The sequence below is a fragment of the Triticum urartu genome, chromosome 7A (assembly GCF_056163025.1).
Source record: "Triticum urartu cultivar PI428250 chromosome 7A, HENAU_Tu73, whole genome shotgun sequence".
Taxonomy (NCBI): Eukaryota; Viridiplantae; Streptophyta; class Magnoliopsida; order Poales; family Poaceae; genus Triticum; species Triticum urartu.
Genome location: NC_141879.1, coordinates 166,021,731 through 166,037,291, shown reverse-complemented (window position 1 = coordinate 166,037,291; position 15,561 = coordinate 166,021,731). Strand labels below are relative to the sequence as shown.

The 15,561-nt window shown below is 51.6% G+C and overlaps 1 pseudogene; it reads left to right on the top strand.

Annotated features, from left to right (window-relative positions):
- The first annotated feature begins 13,644 nt into the window (after nucleotides 1-13,644).
- Nucleotides 13,645-15,214, top strand: LOC125522107 ((S)-8-oxocitronellyl enol synthase ISY1 pseudogene; annotated as a pseudogene).
- The last annotated feature ends 347 nt before the right edge of the window (nucleotides 15,215-15,561 follow it).

Sequence of the window (15,561 nt, the reverse complement as noted above, 5' to 3'; positions counted from 1 at the left end):
ATATGTGAAGATGAACTCAACAAAATCTTCACAACCCTTTGATCCCCTTGTAATAGTGTGCGATCCCTATCACTCAAGAAAAAAAGCTACTCTTTATCTTTGGTTGTCGCACACGGCTTGACCCTAGTCATTTTGGTGGGTTGATGGTCCACAATATAACAACACAAAGGGAACTAAATAATGTAGAATCACTTGGCAAACATATTCGTGCTTTATAAATGTGTCGCATCAATATCAAAAGAATATTAAGGGCACAATTTCACTTTCAACTAGTGAACCTATGAACCCCTATCTTTTACTCCTAAAAACAACCACCACTTTACTTTTAAATGCACTTCTATTTTATACAATTAATTATTTCAGAAACACAAAAACATTTTTAGACATACAATACACCGATAACTTGTTGCAACTAATAAAGCTAGTGAGACTGACAACCTAGTAAGAATTGTTGGGCACAAGTTTCTAATTGTGTTGGAGGGCTGATCCTTGAACTTGGGCAAGTTGATTCAACGGATTGATACCCTCATTTCTCACTGCGGGGAAACTCGCCACTTACTTCAAATCTTTCACCTGCCCCCCCCCCCCAAAAAATTAGGGGCTCGAACCTAGGTATATCATGTGCTTCCATGTGTGATAATTGGAGCAACAAGCAGGCGCCAATAAATTTTTGACCTAGACCTTTGTGGTTCATTTGGCACAGATTTTGTGTCTTATGATGTTGTCCCTATCGGGGAATTTTTGCCAGGTCCTAGCATCCTTACTAGAATGACTACGTGAATTTGTAATCACGTGAACATCACGTTAGGGTACTAGTGGATCTAGAACCCGAGAAAATGGGGGCACATGATATACCCAGGTTCAGGCCCCTAACATGGGTAAAATACCTACTTCCTACCATGTTCTTTTTCATATATGTGAAGAATATATTGGATTCCAATATCAAGGGGTATCTGGTTAGTTGTGGTAGACTTTTATGGGAAGCATCGTAATCTCTACATGGTGCAAATTCCTAACTATGCGAAAGGTGGAGGCCCCTTCTACATTGTCTGTGTTGCCCTTATATATCACCGTTACATAGAACTCCATGGTTGTATGTTAGGAGTATAGCGGTAGGATTTGAGACTTGTTTTTGTACCCGGCATGTTCAGTTCTTCCTACCTGAGCTTCGGGGTTCCCTTGTTTGTTGCGTGAAATATGGAAAGTGTCCTTCATGGTCGGTGGCGCTTCTCCTCGGGTGCTATGGCATGTACCCGTGCCAAGTAGGGTCCATTGATACGATGTTTGCCTTAGATAATTTCACTCATCGTCTACAACATCCGAACCTCCACTAACATGGAGCGCGATTGCGCCAACTATCTAAAACTTCGGATGAATCCTTCTCTATTCACTGTTGTCGGTGTCAAAACCGGCGGATCTCGGGTAGGGGGTCCCGAACTGTGCGTCTAGGCCGGATGGTAACAGGAGGCAAGGGACACGAAGTTTTACCCAGTTTCGGGCCCTCTTGATGGAGGTAAAACCCTACGTCCTGCTTGATTAATATTGATGATATGGGTAGTACAAGAGTAGATCTACCACGAGATCGGAGAGGCTAAACCCTAGAAGCTAGCCTATGGCATGATTGTTGTTCTGTATGTTGTCCTACGGACTAAAACCCTCCGGTTTATATAGACACCGGAGAGGGTTAGGGTTACACAAAGTCGGTTACAATGGTAGGAGATCTACATATCCGTATCGCCAAGCTTGCCTTCCACGCCAAGGAAAGTCCCTTTCGGACATGGGACGAAGTCTTCAATCTTGTATCTTCATAGTCCAGGAGTCCGGCTGAAGGTATAGTCCGGCCATCCGGACACCCCCTAATCCAGGACTCCCTCAGTAGCCCCTGAACCAGGCTTCAATGACAACGAGTCCGGCGCGCAGATTGTCTTCGGCATTGCAAGGCGGGTTCCTCCTCCAAGTACTTCATAGAAGATTTTGAACACAAAGATAGTGTCCGGCTCTGCAAAATAAGTTTCCACATATTGCCATAGAGAGAATAATATTTACACAAATCTAATCTGTTGACGTATTCCGTAGTGTGACACACCACGGCCAAGCCTTTATCCGAATCATTTTATTATCCCACCTCAGCATGTCATGCGAGGCGGTTTCCTTGGCACGTCTTGTTAAAGCAGAGATCGTGTCCCCTTATTCTGGGATTCTCATCAATACGGGCGTGGGTAACCCAACCGCGCCATTGATTACGACGCTTGGAGATAAGCGAGTTTTACCAGGCTGGTGGGGACACGTAGTTGCGTCCACCCATATAAGGGGATAAGGATCCACCTTTTCACCTACGCCTTCTTCCTCCTTTGCCTATCCATTTTCGCACACTCGAGCTCCAGCACCCAAGTCCGCACTCCCCACCTCAACCTTCTCCAGCCATGTCCGGAGCGGGAGGCAAGTGGATGGTCTCCTCCGTCACGGAGGGACACATCAAAAAATTGAGGAAGGCCGGATACTTGTCTAACGACATCGCGTACCGGCTTCCCGAAGAGGGGCAGCTCCTCCCCACCCCAAGGCCCCATGAGAGGGTAGTGTTCCTTCCCCACTTCCTCCGCGGACTAGGCTTTCCTATCCACCCATTCGTCCGAGGACTCATGTTCTACTACGGCCTGGATTTCCATGATCTGGCCCCGAACTTCATCCTCAACATCTCGGCGTTTATCGTCGTGTGCGAGGCTTTCCTCTGCATCCGCCCCCATTCCGGCCTATGGCTCAAGACTTTCAATGTCAAGCCGAAGGTGATGCGTGGCAACCAGGCGGAGTGCGGAGGCGCCATGGTAGGCAAGATGACCAATGTCTTATGGCTCGAGGGCTCCTATGTGGAGACCCTGAAGGGGTGGCAATCGGGGTGGTTTTACATCACCGAGCCGCGCGACCCTGAGTGGGTCGCAGCCCCCGAGTTCTGGTCCGGACCCCCAACGCGGCTCACGTCCTGGAAAGAGACGGGCCTGTCGTGGGGCAGCAAAGGAGAGGTGACTGGACTGCAAACATGCATCCAAACCCTGGTGGACAAGCAGCTCAAGCTTGTCAATGTAGTCCAAGTTATGCTCATCCGTCGGATCCTCCCGTGTCAACAACGAGCCTTCAATCTGTGGGAGTTCAACCCGGCGCAACACCGAACTCTGAGCAGGCTCTTCGACACGACGTACGAGGATGCCTGGAAGGTGCTTTTCAAGGGCGCCGAGGCTCCCGCATCCGCTACCGAGGATCGTGGATTCAGCGCGTAGCGTCACGCTAGCGCGGTAAGTTGTTTGTACCTTTTACAGGGTATTAGTTTTTCATAGTTTAACTCTATGCGGGATCTAAGCTCCCTTACCTTTGACAGGTTTGGCAGGCGAAGTCTGGACAGATCGACTGTCCGGCTCCTTTGCCCGAAGACCCAGCCGATGCCCGCTTGGCGAAGCTGCTGGTTCTGGCACCCCATGTGGTGCCGGAGAAGAAGGCCATGAAGAAGGCCACGGGGACTCGAAAGAGTGCCCGGCGCCAGGAGGTGTCGGGTTCATCATCCGACGACTCCAAGGCGCACTCCTCCCGTGAAGACGAGGAGGAGGAAGAAGAGACCTCTCCCCCCAAGCGGGAGGAGAGAAGAAAAGGAAGGCCGCCCTCACTGGGGAGGCCGAAGGGTCCAAGAAGGGGAGAACCCTTCCCCCGGACTACTCCACCAATGCCGACGACGGCGGAGAGGAGTGGCCGCTCAGGGCCAAGCCCCTGGCGAAATCGTAAGTATCCGGATACCAGAGTAATTCATAGTATTCCTTTATTGCACAACTTTCCCTTATGTCGAATATGATTATGCATCCCACCCAAAGACCGGCTCGACGCGACATCGAGCGGTTCACTGGACTCGTCGGGTGTGAATTCGCTTCCGATGGCCTCCTCCCCCCGCCCTACAGACGACGCCGAAGTGTTGTCCCAACAGGTTCCAAGCCAGGAGGAGGTGGTCCTGGAGGCGCCGCAAGGCGACCTCCCGGACTCCAGGAGTAAAGGGGATAAAAACCCCCAAGGCTCCAAGTCCGGCTCTAGGCCGGACACCGCTCCGGAACCTTCAAAGGTTCCAGAGTCCGGCGGGGGACCTCCTTCCAAGAGGAGCAAGCCCACCGTGCCAGTGACCCCCGTCCAACCGGAGGTGCCGGATAATCTGTTGGAGGTGCTCAAAGGCGCCTCTATCGACGAGGAGCACCGCACCATTATGAGTGCGGTGGTCCAGAAGGTTCAGTCCGCCAAGAGCGGACTGACTGAAGCTTGTACTAGCCTTTTAACAGGCTTTGAGGTAAGTAAAGAATGTGTAAATAATATTACCGCATAGATAGTAGCCCCTGATGCTCTGTTTGGCGTTCGGGAAGAAAAGCCGAATAGAGGATCAAGTAAAATTCGCAGGAGTCTAACAAAAAGGAGTCAATATGCATATGCAGGCTTCTCTGCTGGCGTCCGCCGCACTGATTGCGAAGTGGACACACTAAAGCAGAACCTCGAGCAGTCCGAGCAAGAGCTCGGGCGTGCCAAGAAGCAGCTCGAGGACAATGAAGGTAAGAAATACCTTGTTTAAGTATATATAAAAAGTGCAATTGCAGAAAATGACAGGATTATCGTGGCTATTGTAGGGGCCACGTCTGAGGTGGCGACCCTTAAGCAAGCGCTGGTCGAGGCCGAGAAGAGGGCGGCCACGGAGCGCACCGAGCGGGAGAAGTATGAGGCCCAGGTTGGCAAGGTGCGGCAAGAGCTCCAGGCTCTCATGAAGGAACATGAGAGTTTGGAGCTTGACTCAAAGACGCGAACGTCCGAGCTTGCGATGGCTATTGAAAATGCCAAGTCTGCCAAGGCCGAATCCCAGAAGACCCTCCAGGAGTTGGATGCGGTGAAAAAGATAGCGGCGGGTAAGGCATTCTTTATGCAAAGCAAACACGTAAACGTGAGTTACTTGTTACTTACCCGAATCCGGAGCTCTCCAGGGGCATTCGCAGATCTTCCCCGTAGCGTGTCCGATGCCACCACATTCTATCGAGCCGAGGAGGGTAGCTCGACAGAGAAGGTGTTCTAGTCCCAGTATGCTGAGGCCGGACACCCCGTGCCCCTGAGCGACCAGCTGAAGCAACTGGTCGAGCTCCACAAGGCGGCCGAACAGGCCATGAAAGGCCTCATTGTTCGGCTGTGGCCTAGAGAGGCTCTGCCTGGGAGCTATTTCAGGCTAGTGCGGCGGCTGGTGGGGGCTTGTCCAAGGCTCGAAGTCATCAAGCGCTCCGTCTGCATTGAAGGTGCACGTAGGGCCCTTGCCCGTGCTAAGGTGCACTGGGGCAAGCTGGATGCTGAGAAGCTTGTGAAGGACGGGCCACCGCCGGGGAAAGAGCATCGCAAGCCCAAGAATTATTATAAGGATGTTCTGAAGGGTGCCTGCCTTGTGGCGGATGAATGTTCCAGGGAAGTAATTTTTTAGTAAAACTCGCTCGTTTTGTCCTGTGCGCTGAAAACTTGTTCATATGCGCTAAGCAATGCTGTTGGAATTTAAAATATTACCTTCTGTGTGGCTGTTTATCAATTCTGAGAGATGGCGAGTCGTCGGCTTCTGCCCCCATGACGCTAGTGCTGGGGTGTTCGGGGATAAACCTGAGCGCTCTTTTTCCCATGTTTGGGTCCTTCGAGGGAGGCGCTCAGCACAACGAACAAGGCAATTGGACTATAATGCGTGAACACTCTCACTTAGCCATAGAATTCTATAATTTTAAATTTCGGTGAAGCCCCTGGTATTCGGAAGACCGAGTTCGGGGCGCTATCCATGCCTTGGCCGGACAGAGCCGACTCCTCGCTCTAAGCGGCATAAGTCTTTAGGGACTCGAAAAACCTCTCGAACAGCAACCAGCTCTCGCTTCATCATGACAGTCAGTTTTAGCTTTCTCTACTGAGGTGCTCGACCCATCTCAATTGGGGCACAGTCGCAGTAGTTCTCCTAGTGCTACCTTAGCCGATATAGCGAAACGTAAGGTACCAAAACATAGGAGCCGCGCAAACCCACCTATTGACCCAAGACACGATTCGGAGCCGATGCATATAATTCTATAAGTTCGGGGTGCCGCACTTGTTAAAGTGTTCAGACTTCTCACACCATATTGAGGGGTACTAAAGCCCCTGGCGTATTTTGGCCGTACCAAAGTGTACGGGTGCAACATGTCGTTAAGGAACATATATTTGTAAAAAAAGTAATGCAAAAATAGACAGAAGCTATGCATTGTTTATTAAAAAGGGCTGCGATCAAAGCAAAACGACACAAATAATGTGAGAAGCAAAAGGTTGGACTATTTAACATGTCTGTTCCAGGTGCAGGCTGCGGAATGGTATGCAAAACAGGTATACTGCTAGTGATAGAGACCACCTGGGAGTTCTGTAATGTGGCATGGCTTGTCTGCTTCCCTGGTTCTTGCATCGTTTGTGCGGCAATTGAACTGCCGAACAGGCCTTCCGAAGAATGGAGTCCTGAAAGTAAGAGAAAATTAAAAAATCGGCAGCCCCTGGTGCGGTTTAAGCCGTGTTTCGGGCGTGCCGTGATGGTGCCCCTCCCCCTGTACCCATGGTATTTCTAGAGTATAGTTATGTACGCGAAGTACTAGCGTCGCATTTTTGCGAGGGCTGGGGTTGGGGCCGCGTTGCTACGCCTGCTCGGAACATGCCAGGCGGTCTTGTTGTAGGTTACTCCGGGCGCGCTTGACGGTGTCCGGACATTTGATGGCCGGACTGGAGAACTTCCTGGAGAGGTTGCTTTGTACTTCCGCTGCAAGGGCCGCCGTGTGCTCCTCCGTTCGGAGGGAGCGTTCGGTGTTTCCATTGACCGTAATTACTCCTCGAGGGCCTGGCATCTTGAGCTTAAGGTATGCGTAGTGTGGTACCGCATTGAACTTGGCGAATGCGGTTCGCCCGAGCAGTGCGTGATAGCCACTGCGGAATGGGACTATGTCGAAGATTAACTCCTCGCTTCGGAAATTATCCAGAGATCCGAAGACCACTTCAAGTGTGACTGAACCTGTACAGTTGGCCTCTACACCTGGTATTACGCCTTTAAAGGTCGTTTTGGTGGGCTTAATCCTCGAGGGATCTATGCCCATTTTTCACACTGTATCCTGGTAAAGCAGGTTCAGGCTGCTGCCGCCGTCCATAAGGACTCTAGTGAGATGAAATCCGTCAATAATTGGGTCTGGAACCAATGTGGCGAATCCGCCATGATGGGTGCTAGTGGGATGGTCCCTTCAATCAAAGGTGATCGGGCAGGAGGACCATGGGTTGAACTTTGGGGCGACTGGCTCTACCGCGTATACGTCCCTTAACGCGCGCTTCCGCTCCCTCTTGGGGATGTGGGTTGCGTATATCATGTTCACCGTCCGCACTTGTGGGGGAAAAACCTTCTGTCCACTGTTTTTCGGTGGCCGGGGCTCTTCGTCGTCATCGCTATGTAGCCCCTTGTCGGTATTTTTGGCATTTAACTTGCCTACCTGCTTGAACACCCAACAATCCCTGTTGGTGTGATTGGCCGGCTTTTCAGGGGTGCCATGTATCTGGCACAAGCGGTCGAGTATTCGGTCCAAACTAGACGGGCCCCTAGGATTTCTTTTGAATGGCTTTTTCCGCTGACCGGATTTATAGCCTCTGAATCCGGCATTAACTGTCGTATCCTCAGCATTGTCGCTGTTAATGCGGCGCTTCTGCTTGTTGCGACGCGACCTGCCACTACTGTCCCTGGTATCCGAATTACCAGGGTTCTTGGTCATATTGTTGCTACGAGCAAGCCAGCTGTCTTCTCCCGCGCAAAAGCGGGTCATGAGTGTCGTGAGTGCTGCCATAGATTTCGGCTTTTCCTGTCCAAGGTGCCGGGCAAGCCACTCGTCACGGATATTGTGCTTGAAGGCTGCTAGGGCCTCTGCGTCCGGACAGTCGACTATTTGATTTTTCTTTGTTAGGAACCGTGTCCAGAATTGCCTGGCCGATTCCTCTGGCTGCTGAATTACGTGACTTAGGTCATCGGCGTCTGGTGGTCGCACATAAGTGCCCTGAAAATTGTCGAGGAATGTGGCTTCCAGGTCCTCCCAACAACTGATTGATCCTGTTGGCAAGCTGTTAAGCCAATGCCGAGCTGGTCCTTTAAGCTTGAGTGGGAGGTATTTGATGGCGTGGAGATCATCACCGCGGGCCATGTGGATATGAAGGAGATAATCCTCGATCCATACCGCAGGATCTGTTGTGCCATCATATGATTCGATGTTTACGGGTTTGAAACCCTCGGGGATTTGATGATCCATTACTTCGTCTGTGAAGCATAGTGGGTGTGCGGCACCTCTGTACTGGGCTATATCACGACGTAGCTCCGATGAGCTTTGTCTACTGTGTTCGGCCCTGCCAGATTTGTGTCCGGCGTGACGGTTACCGTCTCGAGTCGTGGGGCGCCCACGTGATCCGTAGATCGATCTTGTTTGCCTTGCCTTGTGCTCCAACATATCTCGCAGGTCAGGCGCATTTTCCCGTGCCTTGGTACAGGGTGCGGCTTGAGTGGAGGGCCGAGAGGCCTCTCTGTCGCGGCCATGAGGTGGTCGGTCGGCCGTATCAAGTGCTGGTGATGTAGGTTTAAGTGCTTCCTCCTCTAATCGGGGTAGCAACCTGTGCTTTGGTTAGCTCTTGGAGGGGCGTTTGAGTTTATGCTCTTCGGCCGCAAGGACTTCAGTCCATCTGTCAACTAGCAAATCTTGATCAGCTCTAAGGTGTTGCTGTTTTTTCTTGAGGCTTCTTGCCGTGGCCATAAGCCTGCGTTGAAAACGCTCTTACTCGACGGGATCCTCTGGCACGACGAATTCGTCGTCGTCGAGGCTTGCCTTGTCTTCGGAGGGAGGCATATAGTTATCGTCCTCGACCTCTCTGTCTGCCGCTCTCTCATGAGGGCTGATTTCTCCATCCTCCTGTGCTGAATCTTGCTGGAGGGGGTTTTCTTCGGCACTCTCCGGAGTACTATTATCTCCCGTGCTGGAATCACCGTATTTCCTTTGGCGGGATTTTGAGCGGCGCCGCTGACGCCGGCGCTTATGCTGTTTCTTGGAGGGGTCATCCTCCGTTGTTCCATCGCCATCTCCTTCTTTTGGGGTGTCCACCATGTATATGTCATATGACGAGGTGGCTTTCCAGGGCCCAATAGGCGCTGGTTCTTCATCGTCTCCTTCATCGGCGTCCATACCGTCGATGTCTTCGGAGTCGAAGTCGAGCATGTCGGTTAAATCGTCGACAGTGGCTACAAAGTGGGTGGTGGGTGGGCTTTGAATTTCTTCATCGTCCGCATCCCAACCTTGCTGACCGTAATCCGGCCAGGGCTCTCCTGATAAAGAGAGAGACTTTAGTGTCTTCAAAATATCGCCGAAAGGCGAGTGCTGAAAGATGTCCGCGGCAGTAAACTCCATGATCGGCACCCAATCGGATTCGATCGGCAGGGGCGTGGAAGGTTCGGAGTCCGGAGAGGAGTCCAGCTCCTTGGAGTCACGAGTCTCGCGGAGTGCGGGGCTGGTGTTCGGCTCGATCGCTGTTGGGATCGCAGCCCCCGAGGCGGCGTCCAACCACCCATCCTCGATCGGCGCAGTTGGCTCCGAATTAAGGGTCGAAGCCGATGCGGGTGCGGCCTCCAGGGCACTGTTCGGCGGCAGACCTAGATCATGCTCGTCGTGACAGTGCGGCACGCTCGGCAGTGGCTCGAATCCGTCGAAGATCAAGTCCCCGCGGATGTCAGCCGTGTAGTTTAAACTTCCAAATCTGACCTGACGGCCAGGGGCATAGCTTTTGATCTGCTCCAGATGGCCAAGTGAATTGGCCCGCAGTGCGAAGCCGACGAAGACGAAGATCTGTCTGGGGAGGAAGGTCTCACCCTGGACTGCATCACTATTGATGATCGTAGGAGCCATCAAGCCTGACGGCGACGACACAGAGGAACTCCCAATGAAACCACCAATGTCGGTGTCAAAATCGGCGGATCTCGGGTAGGGGGTCCCGAACTGTGCATCTAGGCCGGATGGTAACAGGAGGCAAGGGACACGAAGTTTTACCCAGGTTCGGGCCCTCTTGATGGAGGTAAAACCCTACGTCCTGCTTGATTAATATTGATGATATGGGTAGTACAAGAGTAGATCTACCACGAGATCGGAGAGGCTAAACCCTAGAAGCTAGCCTATGGTATGATTGTTGTTCTGTATGTTGTCCTACGGACTAAAACCCTCCGGTTTATATAGACACCGGAGAGGGTTAGGGTTACACAAAGTCGGTTACAATGGTAGGAGATCTACATATCCGTATCGCCAAGCTTGCCTTCCACGCCAAGGAAAGTCCCTTCCGGACACGGGACGAAGTCTTCAATCTTGTATCTTCATAGTCCAGGAGTCCAGCTGAAGGTATAGTCCGGCCATCCGGACACCCCCTAATCCAGGACTCCCTCAACTATCATGCAAGTTTTCTTCTGACCTAATAATTTCTAGAGTTGCATGTGAATTTTAGGAGTTAAAATTGGCCATCAACTCAAGAATCTGTCTAGTTTCTCTTGTTATAATGTATTCTTCCTGCTAGACTCCAAATGATCATACGCACATGAGCATGCTTCCCTTTTCGCACATGCATGTTGCATGCTCTTCTCTTCAGGCGACCACACAACATCAGTTGCCCCATCACGTTGTTGCTCCTTGCTTCCCCTCTCCCCAACCCTTCTCCATTGTCGTGGTTGGAGAACCCACGCGAGCTCATTGCACTGCCATGACATGTAGGGTGGGGCTCAAATCCGAAGTCATCGTGCTAACCCCTTGGCAGATGATCCACAAAGGGGGATGGGTCTGGGGTCGTCGGAATGGCATTTGTGTTTTGCAGCGAAAGCATGGGTGACATGTTGCGATGACTCTGAATGCATGCCTGAAAAGTTGCATTCATGCTGCAACCATTCTTCTAATGCTGCTAACTTTGCTCTCTATACTGCAGTGCGCAATGTGGTTCATCAACGATTTCTGCCATAGCTATTGGGATTTTTTTGGTGGGGAAATATTCTTGTGTTACTCAAAAATTAGGTATTACAACCACTCCAGGTGATACTGAAGACGTCCTCTGGACTGGAACCAAGCCAAACAGTAATTCGACCATGCAATCTAGCAAAGTTAGCCATATAATGACTAGCCCTATTTTGGTATGTCTGATGTGTGCAATACAAGAACTATGTTCCTTCATGCTTCTCTTTAATTTATTTATAAGAAAAACATATCTCGATCTGTTGTTATCATTGTTTACCACCACAGAAACACCTCCAAACAATCAGACTCAACATCTATCAGGCGGTTACTCCATTGTAAGGCCGGCGCGAAACCTTTGAGAAGTTACTCAACCATTGGGGATTTTTGTACATACAATAAAAAAATTACATTGGGTGTTCCAAATGATATAACACTTTTTTCTTCACGATTCCACAGACCAAAAAAAATGCCACGCCGATGTTGTCAACGTACAGAAGTTATTGTGTAGGTGAGAATTATGTTGCAATGGCCAGACAATCTAGATTTCAAGAGGGAGGTGGCCGATGCGGACGCCTGTCACTCTCTAGCACTAGACTATTTTTGTTAGACAATGCTGCTAAGCTTTACTGATCCAAAATGTTCATCGTTTGCAGTCATTTGATCAACAAGGTCACCGTCAGGCAGTGCCCATACGCACCGGCTCATGTTGTAGTTCATCACTGGCCTAAATGGAAAAGGTTTGCAGGAGAGAAGATAAAACAGGGCGCGTGAAAGTGGTTCGGCCACTGAGCTACCCCTCGCAGGTTGGGCCGAAAGGCTTTGAAACAAGTTGCCACGATGGCCTTTGAGGCAGGTTGTTGATTGGGCCTATGGGCCTTTGAGAAACGACAAAGTTCTCTTGACAGAAAACTGCTCTCTGTTTTGAGAGAGAGAGAGAGAAAGGAATTCAAAATAGAGGAGTGTGTTTAAAGAGAGAGAAATAATTATGCTGGAGACCCCGAGTCTCTATGCGGGAGGGTGCTGCGGGCTAAATATTTTCCTGACGGGAAGCTTCTGGACGTTGTTCCCGCCCCTGGCATATCGTACTCTTGGCGCAGCATCCTAAAAGGGGTGGACTTATTAAAGGAAGGGATTATCTGGAGAGTGGGGGATGGGACTAACATCAAGGTGTGGGAGGATCCTTGGATCCCCGAGGGCGATACAAGGAGGCCTAGATCTCTCCCTGGGCGCTCCCCAATCACTGTTGTAGCAGATTTGCTCAATCCAATCACCGGGGGCTGGGACGAGGCGTTGGTCCGTGATCTCTTTCAGGAAGAAGACGCAAAGGCCATTCTCTCCATTAGCATCTGCGAAGGGATGGAGGATAATTTTGCTTAGCACTTTGATCAACGTGGCATCTTCTTTGTCAAATCTGCTTATAAGATTGGGGTTATGCTGCGCGATAGAAGGCTGGGAAGAGATGCTGCAAGCTCTAAGGAAAATTTTGCTAACAGCACTGTCAAATTTGATTGGAAGCATGTCTGGTCCCTGAAGGCCACCAGCAAAGTAAAGATGTTTGTGTGGGGCCTTGCCCACAATAGTCTGGCTAACCGCATGAAAATTCAAAAGCTGGGCGTGGACTTGAACACTAGATGCCCTGTTTGCCATAGGTTAAATGAAGATGGAGGGCACACCTTCCTGAAGTGCAAGAAAGCTAAAGGATGCTGGAACATTTTGGCTTTGGGAGAGACCAGAGAAAAACTCATGCTCTGCAATTCAGCCCACTCCATGCTTCAGGAGCTGTGAAGGTGTGATGAAGACACGCAGCTGAAGGTCGTGACCTTTATGTAGGAATGGTGGAATGTTCGCAACAAGGCCAATGCTGGTGAGGTGACTCCAAAGCCTCAAGCGGTTTGTCACCGGGTGGAGAAGATGCTGATTGAGTCCCTGGGCTTGCGAAAGCTAAACAAGCCTCTTAAGCCACCGGGCATTCACAAATGGAGCAAGCCTCCAATGCATTATGTGAAGGTTAATTTCGACGGTGCCTTTGATGAAAATACATGTGCAGGAGGCTGGGGCTATGTGGTCCGTGATCAGGCTAGCGAATTCATCGCTGCTGGTGCGGGCAAGCCTGTGAACCTGAAATGTGCTTTGCAATCTGAATCTGTAGCCTGCCTTGCTGCCATTGATAGGGCGATTAGGATTGGGGCAAATCGAATCATCTTCGAGTCTGATTCCTCAACTCTTATACAAGCTTTGAAGAGCAACGAATATGACAAGGCAACCATTGGTGTGTTGGTGAAGGAAGCTAGAAGCGTATGCATTCTAAACTTTGATTCATATGCTTTTTCTTTTAGTCGACGCACTTGTAACTCTGTAGCCCATAAGCTTGTCAAGCTGAGCGTTCATTCTGGGTCTGATGACTCCTTTTGGGAGGCCTCTGCCTCCAATTGCATTGTAAAACTGCAAGCCAGTGATATTGCTGTGCTTGAAGTTTAATGGAATTTCCATTTTCCCGTCAAAAAAAGAGAGAGAAAGAATGAAGGAGTTCGAGAGAGAGAGAGAGAGAGAGAGAGAGAGAGAGGGGCTCGCCAGCCATAAAGTAAAGCAGCTTTAGCAAACAAAGACCAAGACGCAAAACCCAGAACCCAAGCTCCCCACCTGCTCCGCTCCTCCCCTCTCCTCTCGCCGACTCACCTTCCTCGATCCACCGCGCCGGCCCATCCCAGCGCCGCGCCAGCGCCAGCGCCACCATGATGAGGTGGTGGTGGGCGGGGGCGTTCGGCGCCTTCAAGAAGCGCCGGGCCAGCAGCCGCGCCCGCGCCGCCGCGGAGGCGCCCCAGAACAACGTGGCCCTCGTCGTCGGCTCCACCGGCATCGTCGGCGCCGCGCTCCTCGACATCCTCCCGCTCCGCGACACGCCGGGGGGCCCGTGGAAGGTCTACGCGCTCTCCCGCCGCCCGCTCCCGCCGTGGTCCGCGCCCCTCCCGCCCGACGTCTTCCACCACCACCTCGACCTCGCCGACGCCGCCGCCGTCGCCGACACCCTCGCGCCCCTCACCGACGTCACCCACCTCTTCTACGTCGCCTGGGACCCCCGCCCGACGCACGGGGAGGGCCGCGAGGCCAACGGCGCCATGCTCCGCAACGTCCTCTCCGCGCTCGTCCCCAACTGCCCCGGCCTGCTCCACGTCTGCCTCCAGACCGGCCGCAAGCACTACGTCGACCCGTTCGAGCCCCTCACCCACGTGCCCCTCGCGCTCCGCCCCTACTCCGAGGACCTCCCGCGCCTCGACTACCCCGACCTGGAGGACGTCCTCCTCGACGGGCTCGCCAGCAACAACCGCGTCACCTGGTCCGTGCACCGCCCCACCACCATCTTCGGCTTCTCCCCGCGGAGCGCAAGAAACGTCCTCGCCAGCCTCTGCGTCTACGCTGCCATCTGCGGCAAGGAGGGCCTCGTGCTGCGCTGGCCAGGATCCCGCGTCGCCTGGGAGGGCTTCAGCGACGCCTCCGACGCGGAGCTCGTCGCCGAGCACGCACTCTGGGCGGCCATGGAGCCCAATGGCAAGAACGAACCCTTCAACTGCAGCAACGGGGACCTCTTCAAGTGGCAGCAGCTATGGCCGATCCTCGCCAACCAGTTCGGTGTGGCGTGGACGGGATACGAGGGGGAGGACCAGCGCTTCATGCTGGAGGAGGCCATGGCCGGGAAGGAGGGCGTGTGGGCGGAGATCGTCAACGACAACGGGCTCGTGGAGACCGAGCTCAACGACATCACCAACTGGTTCTGCGTCGACGCCATGGTCAACGTGGAGCGGGAGAACATCGACACCATGAACAAGAGCAAGGAGTATGGATTCTTCGGGTTCCGGAACACGTTGAGGTCCTTCAATACCTGGATCAACAAGATGAAGGTTGACAAGATTGTCCCCTGATGCATGCCTCTGTTTTACCTGCCAGTCGCGGCTTAGAACTTCACATCATGCTATTATCTCATCATCTTGCGACATTGTCCAGTTTACGTGCATCGAATTTTACCTGATACTAGTAGCATATTAGCATGGACAGAGTGTTATGTCGTTTCGACAAGGTACTGAATGAACATCTAGTTACTCTGCGTTTTAAGCTTTGAATCATCAGTACGTTGATCATTTGGCTTGTACCTGTGAGAAATGTTTTGTTGATCACTTTCGCTCAATGGATATGATCTGGTAGTAACCATCTTTCATGCATTATGCATATTATTGTCAGGTTGGAGCTGTGTTGAATGTTTTTGTTGTTTTGGCATCAACACTTGGCTTTAATTTAAGTAGTTGCATTGCATGCAGATCAAGTATTCGGAATTAGTGATCTATTGTAGTGATTAGCTCCATTTGTGATGCCAAAATTAGGATCCAGTCTTGCTATTATCTGATCATCTTGCGACATTGTCCAGTTTACGTGCATTGAATTCTACTTGATACTAGCATATTAGCATGGATTGTTATGTTCGTTTCGACAAGGTACTGAACTGAATGGACATCTAGTTACTCGG